Source organism: Podarcis liolepis, assembly GCF_965112155.1.
Source record: "Podarcis liolepis genome assembly, chromosome: 11".
In the NCBI taxonomy this organism is placed as follows: domain Eukaryota; kingdom Metazoa; phylum Chordata; class Lepidosauria; order Squamata; family Lacertidae; genus Podarcis; species Podarcis liolepis.
Genome location: NC_139565.1, coordinates 35,916,578 through 35,944,210, shown reverse-complemented (window position 1 = coordinate 35,944,210; position 27,633 = coordinate 35,916,578). Strand labels below are relative to the sequence as shown.

General features: G+C 42.3%; 1 protein-coding gene across 1 annotated transcript in view; it reads right to left on the bottom strand.

Annotated features, from left to right (window-relative positions):
* The window catches only part of NSA2 (NSA2 ribosome biogenesis factor), a 370,209-nt gene extending 358,885 nt beyond the window's left edge, over positions 1–11,324 (bottom strand). Inside the window, exon 1 of the mRNA XM_083465543.1 lies at positions 11,313–11,324. The gene's annotated coding sequence lies outside the window, so the exon portion shown is untranslated. The remainder of the gene's footprint in view (positions 1–11,312) is intronic.
* Positions 11,325–27,633: the final 16,309 nt, after the last annotated feature.

Genomic DNA, 27,633 nt, shown 5'->3' with positions numbered 1-27,633 from the left:
GCCTTGATTAAGGTGTGCAGTTGTGATTGAAAACTTCTCTGCCAGTCATAACAGTCTAGACTGCCAAGGAAAGCTGAAACTGAATACTTACGCAGGGCCCAAGAACGTCTAGTGAACTTTCAAGAGCAAAGATGAAACGTGCAGTAAATAACAAGCATTAACTTTAAAGGCTTCCCTTCCCTTCCCCTTATTGATTATTAATTCTCTTGAAGTCACTGGCTAATTGTATCAGTGATATTAATGACCTTCTTTCAAAGGAGAATTCTGAAAACAGCAGATTATAAAGAGACACTCCAGAGTTCCATCTATATCTTTTCCCTGTGGGGTTTGAAGACAGTTTGATAGATGGAAGATGTCTCTTAAGTGAAGGTTGATATTCAAATTGCAGCACCAAAGTGGTAACTGAATACAGGTTCCCATAATTGTGGATCCCCCAATTCTGGATAATAGCAAACCTCCACTTGCTATGTGGTTTGGGTTGCATGTCCAGGGAGCCCACCACAAATACTGATGCCAACTTGTCAATAATCACTATGGTGGCTGTCTGCTGGTTATAGGACAGCAGTAAGTGCCATCTGTGCTCATGTTTACCATGTGGCTGTAGAACTGGACTTCAAACACATAGCATGGGGGGGTGTCAGCAACCTAACGCCCATGGGCCACAAGCAGCCCATGGGGGTTGTTTAACTGGCCCACGAGCAGCCCCTGAACCGAGCTGCCCACTTGGCAAGTCCCCGCATGCTGCGCTAAACCACTAGGTTTAAAACATGCATACACCATCTTAGAAAAAGACTGTACAATCTTTTTCCGACTAGTGAAATCATTAGGCTAATAAGCACCGACTTGTGCTGTGTGCCTCTGTTAATGTGTCAGCTAACAGATATGATTTCCAGAGGGCCAGACATGTTTGTTGTTTTTACTGCAGCACAGACTTAGGCACAGTGTTAGGACCCTGTCTTAGGACCCTGCCTCTATCCATAGGAACCAGCTTAGACCCTGATATCATCTTCTGAGGCCCTTCTTTGTCTGCCTCCTCCACAAGAGATCTAGAAGGTGGCAACACGAGACGGGCCTTTTCTGCAGTGGCTCCCCGTCTGTGGAATGCTCTCCCCAGGGAAGTCAGAATGGCACCTTCATTATACACCTTTAGGTGCCATGCGAAAACATTCCTCTTCAACCAGGCCTTTGGCTAATTAACAACTTATACCCCTTTTAAATGTGTCGGTGGCAGGGTGTGGCGGGAAGAGAAGTTACTGATTTGTAGGGTTTTTTGTTCTTGCTTTTTTCGTGTATTTTGTGCTTTTATGTTGTATTTTTATGTTGTGAACCGTCCTGAAATCTGTGGGTGAAGGTTGGCATACAAATTTAAGAAACAACAACAACAACTAATTTTATTGGGAGTCTGCTTCATCAGATGCTTGAGGTGTTATTCTCAGCTGCAGTGAGGTCATTCCCTCTTACAATCTTACACGCCCCTCCCCACCTCCATGTATCTATACCTGCAACTGAAGATGGCACTTCTTGCATCTTTTGAGGCGGACTGTACTGGTATTGAAAAAGAAGAAGAAGAAGAAGAAGAAGAAGAAGAAGAAGAAGAAGAAGAAGAAGAGGAGAGAAGAGAGAAGAAGAGGAGTTTGGATTTGATATCCCGCTTTATCACTACCCGAAGGAGTCTCAAAGCGGCTAACATTCCCCTTTCCCTTCCTCCCCCACAACAGCACTCTGTGAGGTGAGTGGGGCTGAGAGACTTCAGAGAAGTGTGACTGGCCCAAGGTCATCCAGCAGCTGCATGTGGAGGAGCAAAGACGCAAACCCGGTTCACCAGATTACGAGTCTAACACTCTTAACCACTACACCACACTGGCTCTCTTAACCACTACACCACACTGGTACCTTCCATCACAGTCCAACAGTGATAAAGGCAACTGTTGTAGGTTTTGTCTTGCCATGTTTTGATTGGAGTATGGTCCTCTTAGTCCTACTTGGGGCTTAGAGCACACATGTGCTACTGAACATTTTTTAATTTTTTTTTATTTTTATTTATTTTATTTTATATTTCGACTGCGTCATACCAACATGGCTGCCTACCTAAATCTAGAAGCATTTTCAGCTTTAGCACAGAGCACAGTGAAATACAAATACATATGAAAAAATGTGTTTGTTGTTGCAGAACAGGGAGCATGGGGGGTTCATGGTGTGCCTTCAATCTTGCAGCCATCAGAAAGCTCCTCCAAGCTGACACAGTTCCAGTTCCAATCTTCTCATTTCAAATGCAAGCTAGCTCAGTTGGTACAGCACGCGACTCTTCATCTCAGGGTTGTGGGTTTGAGCCCCACATTGTGCAAAAAGATCCCTGCATTGAAGGAGGTCGGACCAGACAACCTTACAATCCTACAATTCTATGATTCTTCTGAGGTGAAGAGGGGGAGCTCTGCATGAATCCAGAAATATGTGATTTTCATCTTTATCTTCAAAGGTGTTGTCACCTGCCTAAGGTTTTACCTGCCAATTAAAGCTGAACAGACTGGCTTTGATGTTGTAAGTTGACTAGAAGCCTAGAATTGTCATGCTGCTTTCCTACTGGGTTGGGGAAATGCAGAGAACTCAAAGCCTTTGAAGGGAAATTGTTGCGTGCCCAGCTCCCATTTCCCTGTCCTGGGAGGCATTCTGGGTTCAGCATCCCTTTGGTGAAAGAGCACCGGCAACTTGTGGCACCTTTCTAATGCTTGCCTTATTTACAAATATTTTAATTTATTTGTTTATTATGTATGTAATTATAACAATATATACATGCTACTATATCATTTAACATATCAAAGGGGTTTGAAATTATATCTATATATAAAAACAGATAAAATTTTGAGAACAGAGACTATCAGCTAACCATTATGGAAATATGTATTATTAATTGCCAATGTAAGATTTAAAGTTTGAAACAGGACTGTTGAGTCTCTACAAACAAAGCACAGGACTGGGCCAATGACACTAAAAGCTCTGTTTTGTGTTGACGTCAAGTAAGCCTCACACCCCCAAATCAACTTGCAGCTTGTCCTTAAAACTGCCAGCTCCTACCAACACACTATGTCAGGAGGGAGCCAGAAGTAAATCAAACTGTGCAAGCTGGAGTTAACTCTTTACAGTCATACCTTGGTTTTCAAACAGCCTAGTTCTCGAACATTTTGGCTTCTGAACGATCAAGACCCAGAAGTGACTGTTCCGATTTTCAAACGTTCTTTTGGAAGCCAAACATCCGATGGGGCTTCCATGGCTTCCGATTGGCTGCAGGACCTTCCTGCAGCCAGTTAGAAGCTGTGCTTTGGTTTTTGAATGCTTTGGAGGTCAACTGGACTTCCGGAACGACTGTATTAGGAAAAACACAATCTGCACAGACTTAGTGGAGTGTCAGATCTAATGAGCACAGTACTGTACTAGGTAGGTCTTGTCCCATGGGTCAGTTGCCGAGACTGAAAGTCCCCACAGCCGTCTAAGCCCCCTCCTCTCCAGAGTTTTCCCCAAGCAATTGGAGAAAGCTCCTTCATGTAGCCAACCTCTTCATACATTCTCTGGTTCTGGGAGAAAAGGAGAGAGGGGAGCTTCCTGCAGTGGCGGGGGGGGGGGGGGAGACACCTGTGACTCTTCACCAGCCTGACTCATCTCTTCCTCCTGGCCTCCCTCCTCTGACTTCAGATTCTGCCTCTGATTCTGGACTTCTGTCTGCCACAGACTCTCATTAAGCCCTGTTATCTCTTCAGCTTCTGACACCTCCTCTTCCTAGTTTTGTCCTTCTTCTCCCTCTTCTCCCACTTCTCCCTCTTCTCCCTCACGCCACCACTCCCTGGGCTCTGAACCTTCTTCCATTGGTGGTTCCCAAGATGGTTCTTCCCACCATTCCTTGGAATCCAACCAGTCCATGACACACTATCTCTCCTCATGGTCAGTGGACTTTGTTCCATTCCTTCAGATGAATTTATTTTTTTCATTCATGAAGAACCTCAGCCAATAAGAAACACTAATGTTCTTTTCTCAGATCTCGAGATGGGTAAGAATTTAATTTGGTCTGTATTTTTAAGTGAACAGGCCTAATTCACACCTACCAAATTAATGCATAGAACAAAATATAATATATTTTGGTTTCACAATTTCCCAAAATTTATTCTATAGTTCTGGTTAAATGAACATCTCAAGGTATGAATTTCTGGGCATATTTTATTTTAGAATAGGCACCTTACTATATTTTGCTATAGGATATGTATTTAAATATGTATTTTGTGATAATATGCACGTTTAAAAACATAGAGCTCCAAGGTTGGCATATTTTGTAGATCCTTCCCAGGAGGTACTCCATCTGCCCCATAACATGCCTTTTTTGACCTTACCAACATCAGAGCTCAGTGATGTTGGTAGAGGAAGGGCTGTAAAACCCCAACTGTGGCATACATTTAAAGCAGTATTACATACCCTCTGACATGCTGAGTCCCAAAACTGGGACACACATCTTCCCGTGCAAATCACATGACCCACACAAGATCACAGAGCCCCAAAGATGCACTTTTAGGGGGCCATTCTCCCACGGTATCCAAAAGCTTGCATTTTGGGATGCTGCCTGAGATCATGGCCACAAAGAAAGTGAGATCTAGGTGCGAAATTGCATGACATTATGGCGACCAAAAAGGCCATCATGCTCTCATGGGGAAAAACAGGAAGTCCTGATTTTTTCGGGACTCATGCGGGGTATAGTATTACAGTGGTACCTCTGGTTACAGACGCTTCAGGTTACAGACTTTGCTAACCCAGAAATAGTACCTCGGGTTAAGAACTTTGCTTCAGGATGAGAATAGAAATCGTGTGGGGGCAGCAGGAAGCCCCATTAGCTAAAGTGGTACCTCAGGTTAAGAACAGTTTCAGGTTAAGAACGGACCACCAAAACAAATTGAGTTCTTAACCCGAGGTACCACTGTATACTATTTGTAAACAGTCATGACTTCTCCCAAAGAATCTTAGGAACAGCAGTTTGTTAAAGGTGCTGAAAGTAGTTAGGAGACCCTATTCCTCTCAAAGAATTAGTTCCCAGTGTTGTTTTAATGGATGTTGTGTTTTTTTCTTCTACTGCTTAGAGAGTTCTGAAGTATTAAATAGTTTAGAAATGCTTTAAAATAAATAAAGTTCCTTAAATTCTTGGCTTTAGATACTGTTCACGTGAACTTCCTATGGATTCTTTATTGCATCTATGGTACATTTCCTGTTTACAAGAAAGGAACTAGACAGAATGTCTAAGTTAAGCTGACAGCATTCTGTTGGGAGACGGGTAATGCACTTTTCTCAAAAGGAAGATCACGGTCTAAAAGTTTGTCTCTTGCTCAATAGCCAGTAAACTTTCGAGACTGGAAAAGAAAAGATGGTCTGAATTGTGAAAGATTAGGCAAAGATTAGAAGAAAACAGCAATGCCTTTGGGACCCACAGCAAAGCCTTAGATCAAAACTTCAGGCATAAGAACTACTAAGATATTTTTGGCTCCTGGGCTCACAGATATACCCTTTTTATTTGCCTTGGAGAATCCAGATGAAGGATAGGTCCTGTAAATGGTTATCTAATCTAACTCAGCAGCCTGTATATCTGTCTGAGCTGATACTGATTCAATATACCTAGTAGTCTTAGAACTACTTTATGTTGCAACACTGTCTTTGCACCAGAAATGATCCCAAAAGGAGTCTAAGTGGCAGATTCCTCAGAGGAAACAGTGGCGGGGGAAGGGGGTACAGGCCGCCCCAGGTGCCATCACTGAGTGGGGTGACAAAATGACAAAAATATGAGGGTGTGTTTTTTAAAAAAGTTCACAAAACTTTTTAGTTCAGTCAACAAACGTAACAAGTAGTGGCTGGCACTGGGCCTGCAGCATGCCTGAACCACGCATCTCTCCTGGGAATAACGTGGTGGCTTGGGTGCCTGCAGGCTCCGTGCTGCCTGAAACAGCAGCATGGGACTTGCGTCTGCCCATTGCCTCTCCCTCAGCTGCCCCACAGCTGAGGGGGAGACGGCGGAGAGGCTCCATGCAGCGCGCCCCACCCCCATGGGTGGGCTTGCCCTGCCCCTGGCTGTAGGACACGCACGCCTCACCTGGCACCCAAGTGGCCAGCTACGCCGCTGAGAGGAGACACTCCAAGGAAACCTCATGATGCATATGCAGAAATGCGAAAAACAGAATAAATCTCAAAGCCAACCTCAGATACATGACATCATGTGACATTGGAAGAAATTTTTGAGGTGACCCAAATTTCCCAAACATTATTCTGATATTTTCTTTTTTCTACCTTCCCTGTGCAGAATATTCTCAGAAATTTCCCCACCAATTATTTTAGGGAAGCTTTTAATGTTTAATAGACTATTGTATTTAAATATTCGGTTGGAAGCCGCCCAGAGTGGCTGGGGAAACCCAGCCAGATGAGTGGGGTATAAATAATAAAATTATTATTATTATTATTATTATTATTATTATTATTATTATTATTATTATTATTTTGTCTTGACTCATATTCCCTTTCCCACATTCCACACTAAGGTCCTGGAATAACACTACGCCTGAGGCATTATGGAGGATGTAAAAATGGTGGTCAGACAGCCAACAAAGTTCGAAAAAAAGGAAAAAGTTTTGCTACTGCTGTTAATGGTGATCTTTACCTGTGAAGAACTATTGGGATAATTTCTCCTGGCCTAAGAAATATGGTTAAATGGTTCTCCACCCCACTCTTCTCTGTCCACAAATAAAGTGGAAATTTTTGCTCACAGATGATGCTGCAATAGCTGTTATCAGCCTTTGAAATCTGCCAAGTTTCAGGCTCCATGATCTTCCTTGCATATTGCTTTTGACTTCCTTGTGAACATGAGGTAAAGTGTTTTTTAAATATTATTTAAAAGAGAATTCTGAAGTCTAGAGAGATTAAAGAAGCATTTTCATTCCTTAATACCTCTTACTATTACAGTTTAGTCAAATTACTCGATAATAGTTCCCTTGAGACAGAAGAGCTACAGTTGCAGAAAGATCTTTGTGTTCCTCTCAGCATTTCTTTCCTAGGGCAGAAGCCCAAGGATTTTTGTTTCTTAGCATTTCCCCGCTGAAGCTCTTCCCTCACTTGCCAACATTTGTGAAAGCCGCTACAAATAAAAAGCTGATAATATTTTGTGAGACCAGCCATTAAGGCCTGGAGGTCGATGGCTTCTTCCTGTTAACACAGTAGACCTGCTCATCTGGGCATGTGGTGGTTTTCTGGAAAGCCTGTGCCCGGTTTAGGCTTGCTGGCTATAAGGTGAAGATTTGCTATTAAAAACAGTTGCTCTGATTCCAGCTCCCTGTGTCCTTGCTTGGCTTGTAGACAAACACCAGAAGCAAAGTATTGGAAAGACAATGAAGCCACTCTGGACTGTTATGAGGTTTGTCGGTACTGGGATGTATAAACCATCTAGCTGGTACAATGTGGTGGACTGACCTTGGTGGGTAAATCCTGAACAGCAAATACCAAAGGAGCTGGTCATGTGGGGGTTGCCCCTTCGGATCACCTCCTCCTTTTTTCATTTTATTTTGTTGACGTGTGTGTGTGTGTGTGTGTGTGTGTGTGTGTGTGTGTGTAAGCTAAGTTCTTATGCAGAGTTGCATGGGATGTTTCTTATCTGTTCCTGGGCCAGTAGCAGAGGGAGAAGGTGTTCCATGTTGTTGATTTTGCCTCTCGTCCTGAGAAGGAGGCAGTAGATGGGCATGTGTTGTATGCTAGGTTTGTAAGATTTTCTTCTTTTTTTCTCCAGGTTCTGTTTCTTATAACATAGGGCTAATGCCGGCTTGTGGGCTGCAGTGGGACCGAAAAGAAAAGTGGTTTCTGCCCCAAGGTGAGAGAGAGGAGGACTGTGTGTTCATGCTAGGGCTGTGCATAGGATTGGGCTGAATCCCAAACTAAATCTGGCTGATTTGTGCTGATTTGTACCCTATCCAGATTGCGCTGAAGCAGCTACAAATCACTACACAGTGGATCAGGTTGAACTGAATAAATTTGCATAGATTTGTGCTCATTTGTAGCTGAAAACATGCTTAGTTTAGTGTTGCAAGCCACTTGGTTGTAGGAAAAGTGGCAGACAGATATTAAATCAAATCAATATCCAACCTCAGAGCAAAATATCCTCTTGAATTATATTCCCAGCACATGGAACCTTACAAAAGGACAATACGAGTAGACTCTCCATGCCTTTACCACAGCAAAAAGACTGATACTAATGAATTGGAAAAATAAAAAACGTGGCTCCCTTCTATGATTGGATTGAAAACCTATACAGACTCACAATACAGTGGTGCCTCGCAAGATGAAAAGAATCCATTCTGTGATTCTCTTCGTCTAGCGGTTTTTTCGTCTTGCGAAGCAAGCCCATTGACGGATTAGCAGATTAGCGCTATTAGCGGCTTTTAGCGGCTTATCGGCTTATCAGATCAGCTGATAAGCGGCTTAGCGGCTTAGAAAAAGGGGGGGAAAGGAAAAAAAACCGCAGCAACTCGCAAGACATTTTCGTCTTGCGAAGCAAGCCCATAGGAAATTCGTTTTGCGAAGCACCTCCAAAACGGAAAAGTCTTTCGTCTAGCGAATTTTCCGTCTTGCGAGGCATTCGTCTTGCAGGGCACCACTGTATATGAACAACTTGCATATAAACACAGATTTGCAATGGACAAAATCAATGATATTTGGAATCCATTCTTACAAATACTGTAATAAGTTACCGTAATATCTGGTGAAGTACAATAGCAACTTTGTAAAGTATACAGGTTGGGGGGGGGTTTCCCCTCCCCCCTTTATTTTACCTTCTCAACAGGTGCTGTTTCTTCTTTCTTTCTTTCTTTCTTTCTTTCTTTCTTTCTTTCTTTTATTTACGACTCACCATATTTAGGGCACATATAATTATGTACTTTTTGAACTTTCAGTAAAGATGTTGGAGGGGGGGAATCAATATCCAACCTCGTGGCAAACTAGTGGTGTGCATCCATAAGCATCTGCCAGGCTTGCCTTTCACTCTATGTTGGCAATTATAATTTTTCTGACACCTTTCATTGGAAGCAGCAGATCGTATTGGAATAATGCAGCATTTTGTAATGAGATTTTCCTGCATACGGGGATTATCTTTCATTGCAGGCTCCCTTATGTGAAGCAGAGCTTTTGGCATAGGTTTCCTATTATTGACCTCTTCAAACAGCTTCAGAGTCAGTGCTGATGCAGCTAATCCTACCGTGAAGGACAAAGTTGGATTTGATCACCTGTGTCAGTAGTCCTTCCTCGCCCATGAGCCTGTGACTCTCTAACAATATCTCTACATCTTTTGACAAAAAACCCCCCAAACCATAGTCAACCAAGCAAAGCAATTTAACAGAATGACACAGCTAGAATTTTGATTTGAATAGATGACCAGACTCTTTTTACTTGCCTAGTTTTATTTGCATACTTTCAGCTCACGAGGGAATAAAATAAAGATCTACTTCTGTGCCTCTATTCTTTTTGCATCACTCTGGCATTACAAAACATCTCCATTGTTTTGTTGCACAGCTGTCAACATTCTACACAGATCTAGCCTGTGTTTCCTGGTGGAAATTCCTGCAATGGATATTCTGGTTGTTTCTATGTAGTGAACTGCAGGTGAATGACAAATTCATAGGAATACACTCCAGGGACTCAGCTATACAGCTGCAAATATAACATTTTAAGTGTGTTATACAAATGTGACACTAGATTGCGCTGATGAGCTAATGGGATATTCCATATACATTTTAAAACTTTTTTTTTAAAAGCATCTTCACACCATTTTTTATATCTGTGTTGATTCAGCCCAGATTTGCATTCTGGCATATCTTGATATTGTTATTATATAAATTCAGTGCCTATAGTGTGGATGTGTTTCTTCCTGATTTAAATAATGGATGATTTAACACCCAGCATATTAAAGTGGAATCCATACCCCAAAGAAGCCAATGGCAGAAATCCCATTGACTTTGTTGGTTTTGGATTATTTCCTGTGTGTGCTCTGCCTTTTTATTTTCTAGCCTTCACAAAAGACTATAACTGTCAAGTGATGTGCATTTTACCCCGGTTCATATATTTATTATATCAAATTTGCAATCATTCCCATGATAGCAATAATTTAAAGAAAGCTACCATTGGGAAGGGCTCCCCTGTAATTTTGCATACCCTACAGACTAAATACATGTCTCAGAAAGTTTTTTTTCTCTCTCCTGTCTTACATTTCTTTCTCTGAAAACAAGCCAATAGTTCAGTAACATTTTAAAACAAGAAGTTCAAAAGTAAGTTCAGTTGAACTCCTTTCCTCATCCACAGATGAGATTCACTGACATTTCAGAGATGTTCTACCAAGTCAGTATCTATAGTTTCAAAGCCCAGTTTGAAGAAAGAACTGCATTTGTGGCTACTGCAAGACACCATGAGGATAAACCAGCACCACACTGCAAAGGATGTCATTACTAGCATATCACCACACGCAAGGATGTCTTAAGCCAGCTGCACCCTTAAAAGAGGCTTTAGATGTCTACATGAGTGAGGGTTATGACATCTTCACTTCCGCTTGATTAGATTTTCTAGGTGTAATAACATGAGAGTATTGTGGAAGCCAAACACAAAGCTTATCTATTTGCTGAATGGGTGTCAAAATACCTCATATATTTCTATAATGAGATAATAACAGCCGTGTCCCTGTTCCCTCTGTGCTCCCTTATTGTATCTATTTTTTAATAATGACATTCTAGCTAATGGTTTCCCCCTCCACAATCTGTAATAGAAAGTCTGTGTGACTGACAGAACACTGCTGATTCATTAGTAAGTTCCAGTTCAGACACAAATTTTGGAGCATAGTGATAATGGACTCGAAAGCTATTTTTCAGTTACTACTGTAAGGTGATGTATATTCACACCTAACCGCTGCATCTGTCAGATTGTAACCTTCCCTGTTGCTGGCTTCAAGAAATGATGTATAAATCTCTCTTCCCTTCCCTTTTGCACTAAAGAGTGTTTATTTTCAGAATGAAGTCATTTTCTTGCTCCTTTTTAGCATTCAGCGAGAGTTTGCTTTTAGCTAATTGAAATTAGTGCCTTCCTGCACTAATAATGCTGTTGTGTTATAAAATAATTTTTGCACTCATGACAAGGAATCTTACTAACCATCCAGAAAGGCTGTACATCTTTATGGGAGAAGGGCAAGGCAGGAGATGTTGCTAATTTTTCAGAGTTGTTGTTTTTTAGTCTGAATTTTTGATAGAGAATGCAACTTAAACAAGCATGGCGATTCTCCAAAAGTCCACAGTAGGAAAATCTCTCTTTGAATTTCCCATGCATCTGCTAAGATCTGATTGGGTGGGTAAGGCTGGGCAAAATCAGGCACCCCATTCAGACCTGTCACAACTATGGCATTCACAGCAAGCTTCCAGAGGTTCAAACATCCCATTTGCTGAAAAAATTGCAAGAAAACTCTCACTACTTTTCTGCCAGACAGCTGGCTGAGGATGCAGTGGAATCTGTGAACTAAACTTCCTTCACTACCACAAAATAGTTACGCAGGGAGTTGTTTTATATAGGCGATACTCAACTTATGGCGGGTTACGTTCCAGGAACCGCACATAAAGCCAAAACTGCATATAGTCAAAACACCTTGGGTGAAATGGCAGGTGGGATGGTCATAGTTTTTTCCTCCTGGACATCCATTCTCTTTTTGCCCCTTTTTAATTTTTATTTTAATGGCCAAGCACTTAAAGCTGAATGTGCACAAGTTAAATGTGCCTAAGTTGTGAGTTACCTGTACTGAATCAGGTAAAAGGCAACCATTGGTCCGTCCAGCTCAATACTATTGATACCATCTGGCTGTCCAGGATTTCAAGAAGCAGCCCATCCCAACCTCACCTTAGGTGTGTAGGTGGAGGATGGTTGCGGTTTGAGTGTGTTAACCTGTGTGGAAATTGTATGGGTATTGAGCCAGTGCAATACTCTTTCATGGATTTTGATGTTTTCGTCTGTTTTATCATTACTACAGTATCCATTGGTTATTGGTTTATACACTGCATTTTTTCTGATTTCCTTTGTACGTAAACCACTTTTCAATCTTTTCTTAGGAAAACTAGTATATCAATCATTGAAATAATAAACAAACTCAGGGTAACATATCCACCAACTTTTAACACAAAACAGAGCCCAACATAAACACCCACCCTATCTCACACAAAATACCTCTTGCTCACACATCCATGCTCTCTCTCCTACACTCACCCTCACTCCTAACCTGGGTTTACCCACTCTTTACCCTCCCAGCTCTCACCTGGGGTTGTCACTCATCTCTTACCTGCAGACAATAATTGTTCAGATCCCACCCCCAGGCATCCCCCAGTTGCCTCACATTGAAAAGGCACAACACTCTGCTCAAGGAACCATTTGGTTATGGATGATATAGCGATATGTTAAGGTCAGATTACATGAAACATTTAGCTATGATTTGGTCGTTGTCAAATCAGCCACAAGCTGTCTTTGCAGTGATGAATCTCAGATCGTCCATCCATCACCAGACACTTGTCCCATGCATCTATCCAATTTCTCTGTTGCATGACAAATGATGTATCGGACACAGGCTCAACTGTATCTGTTTGGTCCCATTATCAAGGCACAGGCAGCACACAACAAGCAAATTATAGAGATAAGGATTCACTGTCTACCAGCTTCCCAAGAAACACAAGAACAGTCAAGTATCATTTGTACAAATATACACACAAGAAGGCACCCAACATGTAGACATGTAATATGTCACCAGAGAGATACCTATCAATTAATCCTACAGCTTTGCACCATTAGCTTCTCCTGATTGCAACTGAACTGCTGGTGAAACCTTACCCCACCTTGCTATGCTAGGGATTGACAAATTTGTCATTTTCAGTTTCTCTCAAGTTCTGATTTTTTGAGTCTTGAGTTCAGTTCTCCACGTTGCTATATCAGTTTGTGATTTCTTTAAGTCGTCATGAAAATTCATGTCACATTTTAGTTTGACTTACATCTTACATTCTATACACACTTTTGTATGTATTTTTGCCTATTATGCACATTTTTGCAAAGCAATTTCCCCTAATTGAATGCATATTTGTATGTCATTTTCACAAATGTATGCATTTTTATGCACACTTTAGCCTAATATATGCATGCTTTTACACGTTACTTGGCTGGAGAACTGCATTCTCCTCTGTCCCTACACTATACACAGCAGTCATAGAATCACACACGTGTCTCTTTTCATGGTCATCAGGATCCTTGTAAGACTCACTCCCTAACACCTTGCTTGCAGGATTTGCACTGGCTCCCAATTTGCTACTGAGCCAAGTTGAAGGTGTTGGCACTAACTTATAAGTCACTATACAGCTCAGGACCAGGTTACTTAAGATACCCTCCCTATCTGTTATACACCCAGTAGATTGCTGTGGTCCTGCAAGTTCCAAACATATCAGAAGCCTGCTCCACAGTAACTCAGATTGGGGCTTTCAGTGTGGCTGCCACTGTTCTGTGGAATAGCATCCCCTTTGAGATTCAACAGGTGCCCACGATCGGCACTTAACAGAGCAGCTGGAGATATTTTTGTTCAAACAGACTTTTCCAGCAGGATAAGTGGGTTTTTACTACAAGTGTCCATTTGTTAAGGTTCTAGTTTTGGCTCAAATGCATCTGCTATTTTTCTAATTGTTTTATGTGTAACATTGCCTTGAAATGGTGGCTTAGAAGGTGATGAACAAATCTACAACAATAATGGCAATCATAACCATCAGACTTTAGCTCCTTCTCTCCAGGGATTTTGCCCCCATCCTTCCAGCAGAACAAGTTGTCTTCTCCAGTGATGCCTTGGCAGGCGTTTAATAAGGTTGAATACTTTCAAGGGGAAGCTAATCCTCCACTTGTTATCTTTTGTCTTTCCATTTAGTTCAAAGTACTATATAATCACTTCAATTTTCTTTTCCAAGCGATAAGACTTGACTATAAAACCAGGAGGTTAAACACTCAGCCGGTCTCCATGTTTTATCCTGGCCTTATCTCCAGTCATCATCAGGTACTGTCTTTCTCTCCACAACCTTCTATGGAAACTAGCCTTCAGTCTGGGCTCAGGCATTCACGTCCATGCTCTTTTGTGCTGAAATGCTTTTCCTGGAGAGATTAGATAAGCTGATTCCCTTTCATTTCACATCTGGCCTAATAGATTCTTACTATGAAATCTGCTTTCAAGTTGTTGTTTTTTCTAGTCTATCTCAAGGTCCCTAGCTTTAGAATGCAAACGCTAGCCTGGCTATTTATATTCTGGCCGTAGTCAGGATGGAGCCTTATAATTCTCCTGTGTGGTGGAGGAATATGATTTTATCTTGAAATAGCATATGGAGAAGAATATTGTTATAGACAGCCTGCCTAGAGGCTTTGAGACTGTCTGCTCGGCCTCCCAATTGCTTCCAGTGTAGAGTAGCCTTCAATGTGACCTACAAGTAGTGTCATTCTTTGCTTCCTATACATATTGATTCAAAGACCCGAGGCCCTCAAATCCTCCTGGGTATTCTGGGGTCCTGGGGGTTGTAGCCAACATTATGTGGATGGAAGGCAGCTCACACAACTGATTGTGGGGGGTGTTGAAGTGTCATTTTTGTGCATTCATGGTTATTTGTGCTCATGATGGTATCAGGGTATACACAATCCTGCTTTCAATGTTGTTGTTTAGTCGCTTAGTCGTGTCCGACTCTTCATGACCCCATGGACCAGAGCACGCCAGGCACTCCTGTCTTCTACTGCCTCCTGCAGTTTGGTCAAACTCATGTTGGTAGTTTCAAGAACACTGTCCAACTATCTCATCCTTTGTCGCCCCCTTCTCCATGTGCCCTCCATCTTTCCCAACATCAGGGTCTTTTCCAGGGAGTCTTCTATTCACATGAGGTGGCCAAAGTATTGGAGCCTCAGCTTCAGGATCTGTCCTTCCAGTGAGCACTCAGGGCTGATAGCCTTCAGAAAGGATAGGTTTGATCTTCTTGCAGTCCATGGGACTCTCTTGAGTCTCCTCCAGCACCATAATTCAAAAGCATCAATTCTTCGGTGATCAGCCTTCTTTATGATCCAGCTCTCACTTCCATACATCACTACTGGGAAAACCATAGCTTTAACTATACAGACCTTTGTCGGCATGGTGATGTCTCTGCTTTTTAAGATGCTGTCTAGGTTTGTCATTGCTTTTCTCCCAAGAAGCAGGTGTCTTTTAATTTGGTGACTGCTGTCACCATCTGCAGTGATCATGGAACCCAAGAAAGTAAAATCTCTCACTGCCTCCATTTCTTCCCCTTCTATTTGCCAGGAGGTGATGGGACCAGTGGCCATGCTCTTAGTTTTTTTGATGTTGAGCTTTGGATCATATTTTGTGCTCTCCTCTTTCACCCTCATTAAAGGGTTCTTTAATTCCTCCTCACTTTCTGCCATCAAGGTTGTGTCATCAGCATATCTGAGGTTGTTGATATTTCTTCCGGCAATCTTATTTCCGGCTTGGGATTCATCCAGTCCAGCCTTTCGCTTGATGAATTCTGCATATAAGCTAAATAAGCAGGGAGACAATATACAGCCTTGTTGTACTCCTTTAACTAAGCTATCTCCATGATGGAAGTTACAGGTAAGCAGTCTCCAAGAGGTAAAATGCAATAATTATCTGTTTGTGTATTAATTAGGCAGCAAACACAAAAAGTCTGCAAAAGACAAGCTCAAAAAGAAAGGCAAGACAGAGATAGCTACAAATGAGTGCTCCGGTGAAAAAGAAAGGCTGTGTGGTTTACTGGATAAAGCAATAAACCTGGAAATCGCAACTTAGCCAAAGAAACTGGGCCAAACACAATCTCTGATCCAGTCACAATCTCTCTATGTAACCTATCTCACAGGGAGAAAATGAGGGAAATGTAAGGGTGAGATGCAAAGATGATAAATAAGTAATAAAAAAACCCAAGCTGTATTTGAAGTAGGATCTGTATTTCACTATCACATTTATTCACTGCTTTTATGATTTCATTTCCCGCAAGTGTCTCAGTAAAACAGGATCCTGGGGGGGGGGGGGGTGCGAGAGCACAGCCATTTTAGACACCGTGATCTCGAACTATTTCACACTTTTTAGGGGCCCATGCTCTCATGTGAGAGCACAGCCCCCCCCCAAAAAAACGCATCTTTTGGACTCTGTGATCTCACATGGGTCAGATTACTTGTGTAGGAGTACAGCCAGGAAGACGTGCATCCCAGTTTTGGGACTCAACCTGTTGGGGGCGAGTGATTTGTTTGTTTATAAAGTATTTATTGGCCCCCTTTTGTGGCACAGCCCATGCAAAGTGGCTTACATATCAGAAAAGTGCAGGACAATTCAAAACAATTAAATCTCTTGGCACACCACTCAAAAGTTTATTAAATGGCAGACCTGCCTACAGGCTTACAGTGTAATGGTATCTGATCAAGTGGACTCTCTTCCATGAAAGCTTTATGCCATAATAAATTTATCAGTCTTTAAGGTGTCACAAGCTGCCTAATAATAGAATACAGTTGCTGCTTGAGGTTTTTAAAAGTGTACTTAAAGTTTGCAGCATTTAAAGGAATAGTGGACTTCATGCGCTGCAGTTTTGGTATAATAAAAACAGGGCACGGAGAGATATTAATTACTGGGTTCTAACAGGGCAGATATTTGTTCCTGTAATCTTGGTTTGTTCAGGTTTCCCCAGTACAATATCCAGTGCCTAATGCACCGATACATAGGGTGTGGTTCCTAGGCAACGCAGCCTAATTTAATATTTGCAAAATAAAAAAAATTCCTTCCAGTAGCACCTTAAAGACCAACTAAGTTAGTTCTTGGTATGAGCTTTCGTGTGCATGCACACTTCTTCAGATACACTGCGAATATATTTAATATTTAATATTAAATATAAAATATTAAATATTTAATATTTGCAGACATTATTGTGCTGAAACCTTTTAAAAATATATATGCATCCCCTCTATTCTTCATTTCCTTCTATTCCTCCCTGTGTGCTCGAATAAGTATTTCATGTGTGTCTTTTGTTTCAGCTGTTTTTTATGACTACCTCCCCGCTCCCTCCCCACATGCTACAAAAATACATTATATATATATTTATATGGTTTCTTAAATTGTTTCTCCCCTATCTCTCTCTGGACACCAGGGTTTCAATAAATATGGTATGTTTAATGCTGCTCTCACAAGGATCCCCATTTTTATTTTCTTGCCCAAGGAAATAAGAAAAATGGGTCTGGAAATTAAATAACTTGTTGAAGAAAAAGACAAGGAGGGACAGGAACACTACCAAGTCCGGGGGGGGGCAGCAGGGAGCTTGCAATTACTGAGGTTCCAAAGGCTAGACCTTTTGGGACACAATCCTGCCACTGCTTTTTGTGTTCAACCTTTCTACATTCAGGAATTATTTTCTACAGAGACTTGTCACCAAAGCCCTGGAAAGGATTCTGGGTGCTTTAGGACACATGGTCAGCTCACTCTGTACATTCAAGACCAGAGAGATTGCCAAGCACCCACTGAGGCTCATGGCGTACTATAGAAGGGGGCCTATGGTTAATTCATGCGGCCTCCTCAGTTTCTGCTACCATAAACAGCAGTAGAAACAGGGAGAAGAACCAGTACCCTTGTGACATTAGCATATGAGAGTGCTGGAGGTGAAATAGTTAAACAGGTTACCCAATCAGAACCCAGGGGGGTGGAGTCAGAGGGACTATAAAACCAGCTCTAGGATACCATTTATGAAACCACAGGCTTGTTAAACTGCAATAAATAAACAGAAGTTTATGTTCCAATTTAACCCTGACTGGACTCAGTATTGTATGGTGGTACCTCGGGTTACATACACTTCAGGTTACATACGCTTCAGGTTACAGACTCCGTTAACCTAGAAACAGTGCTTCAGGTTAAGAACTTTGCTTCAGAATAAGAACAGAAATCGTGCTTCGGCGGCACAGCAGCAGCAGGAGGCCCCATTAGCTAAAGTGGTGCTTCAGGTTAAGCACAGTTTCAGGTTAAGAACAGACCTCCGGAATGAATTAAGTACTTAACCTGAGGTACCACTGTACCAGGTAGAGCCTAGGTGGTGGCAGCGATAAAGAAAGTGGTGGCACAGGGATCAATAGACGGTGAAACGTCCAGGGACCCTGTGTTATCGCCACAACCATCTCCATACCTTTTCTTCCCCACTTTATTGAAAGTGGTACCTATCCAGGTACCTTGTGACAGTCCTCTCCTGTAGGGAGTACCATCAGCTCTTCTTTTTTATTGCCCATTGGCAGCCATTTTGTGTTGGCTTCTCAGCCTATTACTATTTTTCTCACTGAGGAATCCCTTTTCATAAGCCCAAAGAAGGAACACAGATGGAGAACCATGGCTTTTATTATTATTAATAATAATTTTTATTTACTTATTAGATCTCTATCCTGCCCTTGCTCCCAAAGGAGCCGCAGGCAGCAAAACACAACTAGCAAAACAAGACACTTAAATATAAAATCAAAACACATTTAAAACATTTTTTCTTTTAATTAAGAGCATCTAAAATGATTAAGAACACCTGCACTTTACCCTTCAGCACTGGAAACTACCAAAGCAATATTATCCAATTGGATTAACTATTTTTAGAGAGGAACACGTCTTTAGAGAGGATCAATGGGAGAGGGCTAGAAGTTTGAGTGCAACTCTCTTTGTAGCAGGGGGGCTTCTGCATGGACATAGCTAGGGACCTCCAACTTCCCATACTATTGCTGTAACTTTCGCCTCTAGAGCTGACCTCTCTATCTCTTTGTTATTTAGACATGTGTCTCAGGTTGCATCCTGTTTTGGACCTCAAGATGAGAGGTCACCTTAAAGCTATTCTCTGAGAATGAAGGAGCAAGCATGACTGTTGTTTTCCAGACTAGTTAGCTAGACCAGGACTAGAAACTCTCCTATCTGAATAAAAAAAATTCCTTCCAGTAGCACCTTATCTGAGTTATGTATTTCGTGTAATATAAAACTTTATTTTCTTACTCTACAACCACCTCTGAGGGTGTGATTGCAAGAAGTAAAGTCTACTCTTTAACCAAGATTTGGGTGCTCACTCTGCACCCAAAAGGGTTTCAATAGGTAATTGACCCAGTTAATCCTAATGGAGACCATCCAGCTTTCCTTGTGATTTGGCGACTGGGTGGTGAGCCAGAAGAAAGGAAAGCCCCTCATTCTCAGCACAGTACAAGCTTTTGTATTTCATTGTATTTCATTACAGTGGTACCTCAGGTTAAGAACTTAATTCGTTCTGGAGGTCTGTTCTTAACCTGAAACTGTTTTTAACCTGAGGTACCACTTTAGCTAGTGGGGTCTCCCGCTGCCGCCGCACGATTTCTGTTCTCACCCTGAAGCAAAGTTCTTAACCCGAGGTACTATTTCTGGGTTAGCGGAGTCTAGCATCTGTAACCTGAAGCATTTGTAACCTGAGGTACCACTGTACTGCGGCCATCCAGAACACAGGACAGATTGTCCTTGTAAACATCTCACCTGTTGACGCAGCTTTTTAAACAGAGAAGAAATCCTACAAAGAGTAGCTCTTGTCTGAGTTGATTTGATAGTGTATGACAGGTGTAAACTGCAGATATTGAATGATGTAGAGCTCCAAACCCTCGCTCTGCGTTTTCTTATAAAATATAGAACATTTAATTATAGTGACTGATTGCTCTCATTTCTCTTGCACCCCAGAGCTGTGATAATTTGATGAGAGTGCTTCAGAAATATGAGGATTGAGAACTTAAATGTCTCTTTTAAAATGCACAGCCGAAAGATCCCCGTGAAGCACAGCACTTTAAAGCCCAAACTTAGACGTGATTCCGAAGGAAGGAGGTTCCCCACCAAAGGAGCAAGATGGGTTTTAAATGTCACTGTGAGATTAATATGCTTCGTTATCAATTTGCTGTTGCTGTTCTTGAAGATTAATGCTGTTCAGCACTGGTGAAATACAATGAGTAACAAAGTCAATAATTAATCAATATTGTTCACATGGAAGTTTCGGACTAAGCACTTTGGTTTTATTTCGTGCGGGATGAATACCAAGTCAGAAATTGCAATGCAAATTGTGGGTGGGGGACTTGCTAAGTATCCAATGAAATTCTAGCCTGATCACAACAAAATTCACCTGGCTCTGCATTTTCTTGTGTTCATCATTTTTTAAAAAGCAACTGGCTGGTTAAGGAAACAGGCTAACAAAGCATGATGGATTTGCATAGGCATTTGTGATAAAGTGGTAGAAGTATTTCAAAGAACAAGTTTCTTCAAACTTTTCAGATCCAGAACCCACTTTTAACCCAAATAAGCACCAGGGGACCCATTTCTTAATCTTTTACCATATATTTGCATGATGGTAGTGCTCCTGTTGCAACCCACTTTGGATCAGCTGAAAACCAGAGTCATAGAGTAACAAGGCATCTAGTCCAGGGACAGGTCAAATGTGGTAGGTAGGCCTCTTTGCCTGACCCTGGGGCTCTTGCCACACCATACACATGTCATGGGCCAGGAGTTAGCATGGCCTGCTGAACAACAGCCTGAAGGGGGGGAAGGTGGAATGACTCCACCTACAGCTGATCATCCTTCAAGGACACAGAGGAGAAGGCACTGATGAGAACCAGCTGGCTTCAGCCCTCTTAAACTGAGCTTCCAGCAGCAGTCTGATGTTGGTAACAATGCTTGTAGTTTCGGGTCCTACCTTGCTGCTTCCTGCTCATCTTGACCCCACAATCATCGGATTCCCTAACTGACCATCTGACCACATGGACTGCTGTTCACCCAACCATAGGACTGGACCTGACTTTGGATGCAGACTCAGCCTCCAGGCAAGTACACCTCAGAGACCCTTCTGGTTGGCTGGACTTCCACTCCACTCAGCTCTGCACGTTGCTGCTCAGCAACAAGACTATGACAACACACCTCACCAGGCTCACCTCTTACCAGCTCTCCTTCATACCATCCCTAAGTGTTTTTGTCTGGTTGAAGTGTGTCCTTGAACTCTGATAGTGTCTCTTAGTTCTCTGGGTGGAGGACAGAGAGGGTTGTGTGAACGTGTGTAGAAATTGTACAAAGATAAAATTTTACATGCATTGCTTCACCTGCTTTTGCCTCTAGTCCTGCCCACCACCTGGAAGGTGGCCCAGAATGGAACGTGACATGGCCCTCACTCTGCAAAGGGTTCCCCACCCTCATCTAATTGATCCATCTTTCAATATGGTACACTGGGGCAAGCAGAGGTTCTCCAGAACCTTTCTCAGTCTTTACACCCATGAGTACAGCTAGGTAATTTTAGGCTATGGAGATAGTAATATTATGTGACTCTTTAAATGGTATCACCTCATTTACTTCAGAATGTTGTCAGGCATATTTCTGGTCAGCTATCCCATTCTGCTGAGTGGGGCCTTAGGTTTGTGCCCTGGGCTCTGCTTCCAGCACCTGAGTTTTTTTAACCGGAGATGGAATCAGCTTATGCACTCAAAGCATATGTTTTGTTACTGGGCCATAGCCATTACCTATGGAAGTGTTAAGTAAGAAAATAGGAAAGATAACTGGAGCCCCTTAAAGCTGAATTATTATTTTTTAAAGTTGGAAGCAACAATTGCAGATCTCCTTTGTCACATCTGCTTTAGCCGTCAGAGATTTGAGCAGTTTTTCAAAAATCATTCTATAATATATTTTTGCTAAGTTCTGCCCTTTACTGTGACATTCATGTTTCCATAGTTACTAATATAAAACTGAGAAAAGAGCAAGGAAAGTTCAACAGCAGATGAAAAAAGGAACAGTACGAAACTCTGGTTATTGGACATGCTAATGAAGATATAAAAAAGGTAAAGGGACCCCTGACCATTAGGTCCAGTTGTGGCCGACTCTGGGGTTGCAGCGCTCATCTTGCTTTACTGGCCGAGGGAGCCAGCGTACAGCTTCCGGGTCATGTGGCCAGCATGACTAAGCTGCTTCTGGTGAACCAGAGCAGCGCACGGAAACGCCGTTTACCTTCCCGCTGGAGCGGTACCTATTTATCTACTTGCACTTTGATGTGCTTTCGAACTGCTAGGTTGGCAGGAGCAGGGACTGAGCAACGGGAGCTCACCCCGTCGCGGGGATTCAAACTGCCAACCTTCTGATTGGCAGGCCCTAGGCTCTGTGGTATAACCGACAGCGCCACCCGCATCCAATGAAGATATAGATGGGTTTAAAAAAAACCAACCCCTCATAACACAATGTTATCTCAAATAGCGGGTGCAGAATTCCTTTCAGGTGGGCCTCAGTGTCACAACCTACCCAGGGTCTCCTCATCTGCATGCCCCATAGATTGCACATGCATTTGCATACAAGGGGAAATGAAGCAACGGCTGATAATTTAGCTCTTATTGCACTGCACCTCTTAGTTCATTGCATAGGCCCACCAGCAAAATTTATGTATGTAATTTAGGTGGCCATTTCTGGAGAGAGGGGAAATCTGTGTTGATGTACAGCAGGTAGACTTGAGAGCATGCATTAATAATTTGCATTGCAGCACAACCAAGGAATATATTCTCTGCTCCATGTGAACGGCCAGATAACTCAAATGTAATTAGCTGCTGTCAATAATCTCCTTAGTCTGGAATTATCCTACCATGTTAGGGAAGTGGCAGATCATCTAGTAGGGGGCTTTTCAAACATTATTGAGCCCTTTACGGAAGGCTCTCTTCTGGTAATTGTCTATTCCGTATAGTGAGCCTCTTGCCTTAGCCTATGGATCAGGGGTCAGCAACCTTTTTCAGCTGTGGGCCAGTCCACCGTCCCTCAGACCACGTGGTGGGCTGGACTATATTTTTGGGGGGGAAATGAATGAATTCCTATGCCCCACAAATAACCCAGAGATGCATTTTAAATAAAAGGACACATTCTACTCATGTAAAAACATGCTGATTCCCGGACTGTCGGCCGGCCAGATTGAGAAGGCGATTGGGCCACACCCAGCCCCCGGGCCTTAGGTTGCCTACCCCTGCTATGGACACTATGGCCTTGGAAGACTTCTAGCTTGATCCTAACCCCATTCTCTTGGTTGTAGTGGAGACCTGGAACCATCTTCCTAATCTGCCTTCTTCATTGGTTGCCCTGAAATAATGCTGAGGTAGCAAAGCCAAGTACAAAAAGGGTGTTGGAGTCAAGGCTTTCAGAATTGGTGATAGTTCTTTGATGTTTGAAAGGGGCCCTGGTGCATCTGTCTGAGCACCCCAGGAAACTCCATTCCCAGTTTTTCCCCAGTATCTATGTCCACACAACCTCCCTACCCCGATTTTCCAGGGGCTGTCCCAGAATTATAGATGCCATCCCAGTTTCTGATTTGAGCCCGGAACATCCCGGTTTTCCTTTTACCTCCCCTCCTCGTCTCGGAGAACATTTAAAAGTGGTGGATAGATCAGATCACCCCCCACCCCCCAAACATTCTCATAGTTGTTGCTGCTGTTGTTTCCTACCTTTTCTCTGACAGGAATTTGAGGCAGCTTGCAGCTAAATTTTTATTTCATTCCATTTATCTGTTGAAAGTGTTGGACATGATCCATTCCTTCACACATATTCTTTTATTCTTTACAACAATCTTGTGATGTAGGTTAGGCTGAGAGGTTGTAATTGGCTCAAGGTGACAGATGTATATGTGTATATGACATCTATGTGTGCAGGAGATCAAATGTCCCTATTTTCATCTGAGGAACATTGGAGGATATGGCTCTCCATGGACCATTTGTAATATGGAATTTTGTTTGTGCTGGTTCAACAGTACTTCTGTGAGCCACTCCAGATTTGGGGGAGAAGGCATATACCGGTATTGGTGGTTATCACACCCATGTGGGCAGATAGCCCTTCTCCTGCTCTCCTCATTTTGTCAGATATGAGGGGGTCATATGGGGCCCACCGGAGGAGACAGGAAGCAGTAGCAACAGAGCCTTTTCCTATGAGCACTAGGCAGGTGCCACTGTAATTGCCTACAAGACACGGGACTGCTGTTGACACCAGGCTGGGTGTTAAGTCATTCAAAGCCCATTTTCCACACTGTGTTTTTGGCTCCGTACTTAAGAGGTTGTAAATGTGTATCTCTAAAGATACAGAGGGATGCAACAGATGTGTTTGCAAACTTACATACCATGCACAGTGCCGGATTTACATATAAGCTAAGCAAGCTGTAACTCAGGGCCCCACTCTCTTGGGGCCCCCCAAAAAAATTAAAGGGAAAAAAACCATGGGTAAAAAACAAATAAAATAAAACCTGCCTACAGCAACAGTGTATTTTGTTATGTGCAAGTGGCTTTAGATACCTATTTGGTCCATAAATTACCATACAACATATATTCAACACAAAAAAATAGTGACAATTTGTTGTTGACAAAGGATAGCTGGACATATAAAGGGCCCCATTACCTTCTGTAGCTTAGGGCCTCATCAAACCTAAATCCAGCCCTGACCACGCAGATACCCTTGTCAGAGAATCAGGACTGACCATTATTCCCTGCTAAGGAGATATTCAGTGCAAACCTGGATTTGCTTCTCTGTATTGTGTGAAACAGTTGTGTAGTTCTTTTGAAGGGAGTTAGTAGATTAGTGAGCCACATTTCACCTGACAATAATATTTATGCTGCCTGCATCCTTGAGTAGAAACAAGATCTCATATAGATAAATCATGCTTCTTCTCTCCTGCCCACTATTTTCTTTCTTTCTTTTTTTTTATAGATAATTTCATACCATGGGGCATGTGGTGTTTAATGGATGCAGCAAATGAACCTTTATGCAAGGCACATGTTGTATGTTTTTCAGTAAAGAAATATGGGATGTATAATAAATTTAAAGCATGAAATATGAACAGCATGAGAAATGCAGCCAGCTCCAGGGTTCCCTTGCTTTAATGATCGCCTGCTTGTCACAAGTATTGGAAACATTAATTAAAATGAATTAGTAATGATTTTAAGCATGTGATTGGTGTGAGCCTATTTCCTAGTCGAGAGGAAATGTAATTTAATAGAATAGTTTATTATACAAGTTGCTTTCTTGTTCAGACTCAGCAACTTTAGGATTTTTCATGGATGTCATCATTTATTATCTCTGCGATGCTCTGCTGAATAGCATTCTTTTGGTCGCCATGAATAAATTGATGTGATGTGTATTGTATTCAGGGAGATGATTTGTAAAGGAGGTTAAAAACTTGTGGTGCAATAAGCTCCAAATTTCTTAGAGTGGGGAAGCTGTTTCTGGTACAGTGGCACCTCGGGTTACAGACGCTTCAGGTTACAGACTCCGCTAACCCAGAAATAGTACCTCGGGTTAAGAACTTTGCTTCAGGATGAAAACAGAAATCGTGCGGCGGCGGCAGGAGGCCCTATTAGCTAAAGTGGTACCTCAGGTTAAGAACGGACCTCCAGAACGAATTAAGGTACCACTGTATATGGGGGGGGGAGGGGTTGTTGTTGGTTAACAATGGAGTTAACCTCTCTAGTAGGCCGCAAACCTGGGCAGTGTATATGGAGGTCCTGGGCTGTCCAGACCACAAGACCCTCCCCTTGCTGATCAGCCTTGCTGATGTGGGCCAAAGGAAAGCAGAACAATACATTTGGCACCAGCTTGGCTGCAGGTGTTGCCAGAAGGAGGCGTACAAGGTGCCATCCAACTGTCCTAGGGACTCCACTCTGGATTTCTGTAGGGTTTACCCTTTGGCCTTTTCTTCTCCTGAAGATGCCCCACAAGGCAGTGGGTATATATTTTTCCTCAGGGTATACTTCCAAAGCCTTTCTCATGAAAGAATAGAGCCACAAGGCACATTTATTTGTTTGTTTTTCAAGTGTTTGTAGTGATTTAAGACTTATGAGCTACATCCCATCCACCCCCCAGACCCAGTCCACAGCCATTGGACTGGGCCAACATTACTGTGAAGTCTCCTGGTTGGCTATAACATATACAAAGCCCAAACACTTCACATGTATGGTAAGGTAAAGCTGAATGTAATCCTCGAATCAAATGTTGTCAATCTAAAAAAAACAAAAAACCTGCAAGATTATGCCACGATAATGGACATATTGCTACTTCAGTGGTGTATCAGGGCAGTAAACTTTATTTTGTAAAGACGTCTTTCATGCTTCTCTCTTGATTGAAAAACAATCATTTTTCATAGCTCCCTCTTGACTGAATTTCCATATTTGCTCCATTTAAATGTTATTGTTCTGGTCACCTCTGGCTTTTTCATTACCTTGAGCCATGCAGTTATTCCCTCCTTTATTAGTATGAAATTGAGCCTTAAAACATGCACATATTAAGTACCATATAACATCATTCTCCCCTCTTCTAAAATTGCGCTCTGTCTGTAGATTTGCAGTAATATCATTTAGCCTGCAAATATATATTTTCTCAAATAAAAAAAAGGTATCTGTTTACTAAATAGGATGCACAGCTGGAAAATAACTAAAGAGGAATGAGGCAGGTGTGAGCACACAAAATTACTGTGAGATATGGAAATCGTCTAAAGCCCCACAGAACAGCTGGCTTTTATTTATAGCTTGACAAAGGAATTAGCTCTATGAACACCTTTTGAAACTGTTGGCTAGGTTTCAAATGGAGTTAATCCTCTGAGAGTCATAAATCCCTGTCATCCAAGTCCAAGGAGAATCCTTGATGTCTAAGAACTTCCTCACTTAACAGTTGTAGGTGAACCTTGGAACAACATAATGAGAAAATAGATATGGGCACCGCTCAGCTGAACGGAGAATGAACAGCACTCTTGTTCCTAAAACTACAGAGAAGAGAAGACTCGGTAGAAGAAATAAATACAAAATCTCTGCTATAAAAGTTAGTCAAATATATCTTGAATATTTGGATTGGATAGGATTACATTGTTTTGGAAGAAGCAATACCAGTACTGGGACAGACCCCAGAGCAGAGCTTGTTAGAAATAAAAGTCAAGACTTGCCACTTACAGGTGAGGGCCCATTGGTAAAGGGCAGGAAGCCTACAGAAAATGCTTTTGTGGGTGCTTGCAAGTCCCCAACTGCCAAGTGATATGTCCAAGTGAGCCAGTGTGGTGTAATGGTTAAGAGTGGTGGACTCGTAATCTGGTGAACTGGGTTCGCGTCTCCGCTCCTCCGCATGCAGCTGCTGGGTGACCTTGGGCCAGTCACACTTCTTTGAAGTCTCTCAGCCCCACTCACCTCACAGAGTGTTTGTTGTGGGGGAGGAAGGGAAAGGAGAATGTTAGCCGCTTTGAGACTCCTTCGGGTAGTGATAAAGCGGGATATTAAATCCAAACTACTACTACTACTACTACTACTACTACTAGTACTACTACTTCTTCCATTCCTAAGCATTAGGGTGGTGTAGTGGTTAGAGTGTTGGACTAGGGTCAAGGAGATGAGGGTTCAAAATCCTACTTGGCTGCAAAGCTCACTGGATGATATTGGGCCAGTCATTGACTCTAAGACTAACCTACCTCACAGAGAGTTGTTGTGGGAATTAAATGAGGAGGAGGAGGAGGAGAACCATGTACACCACCTTGAGTTCCTTGGAGGAAAACATGG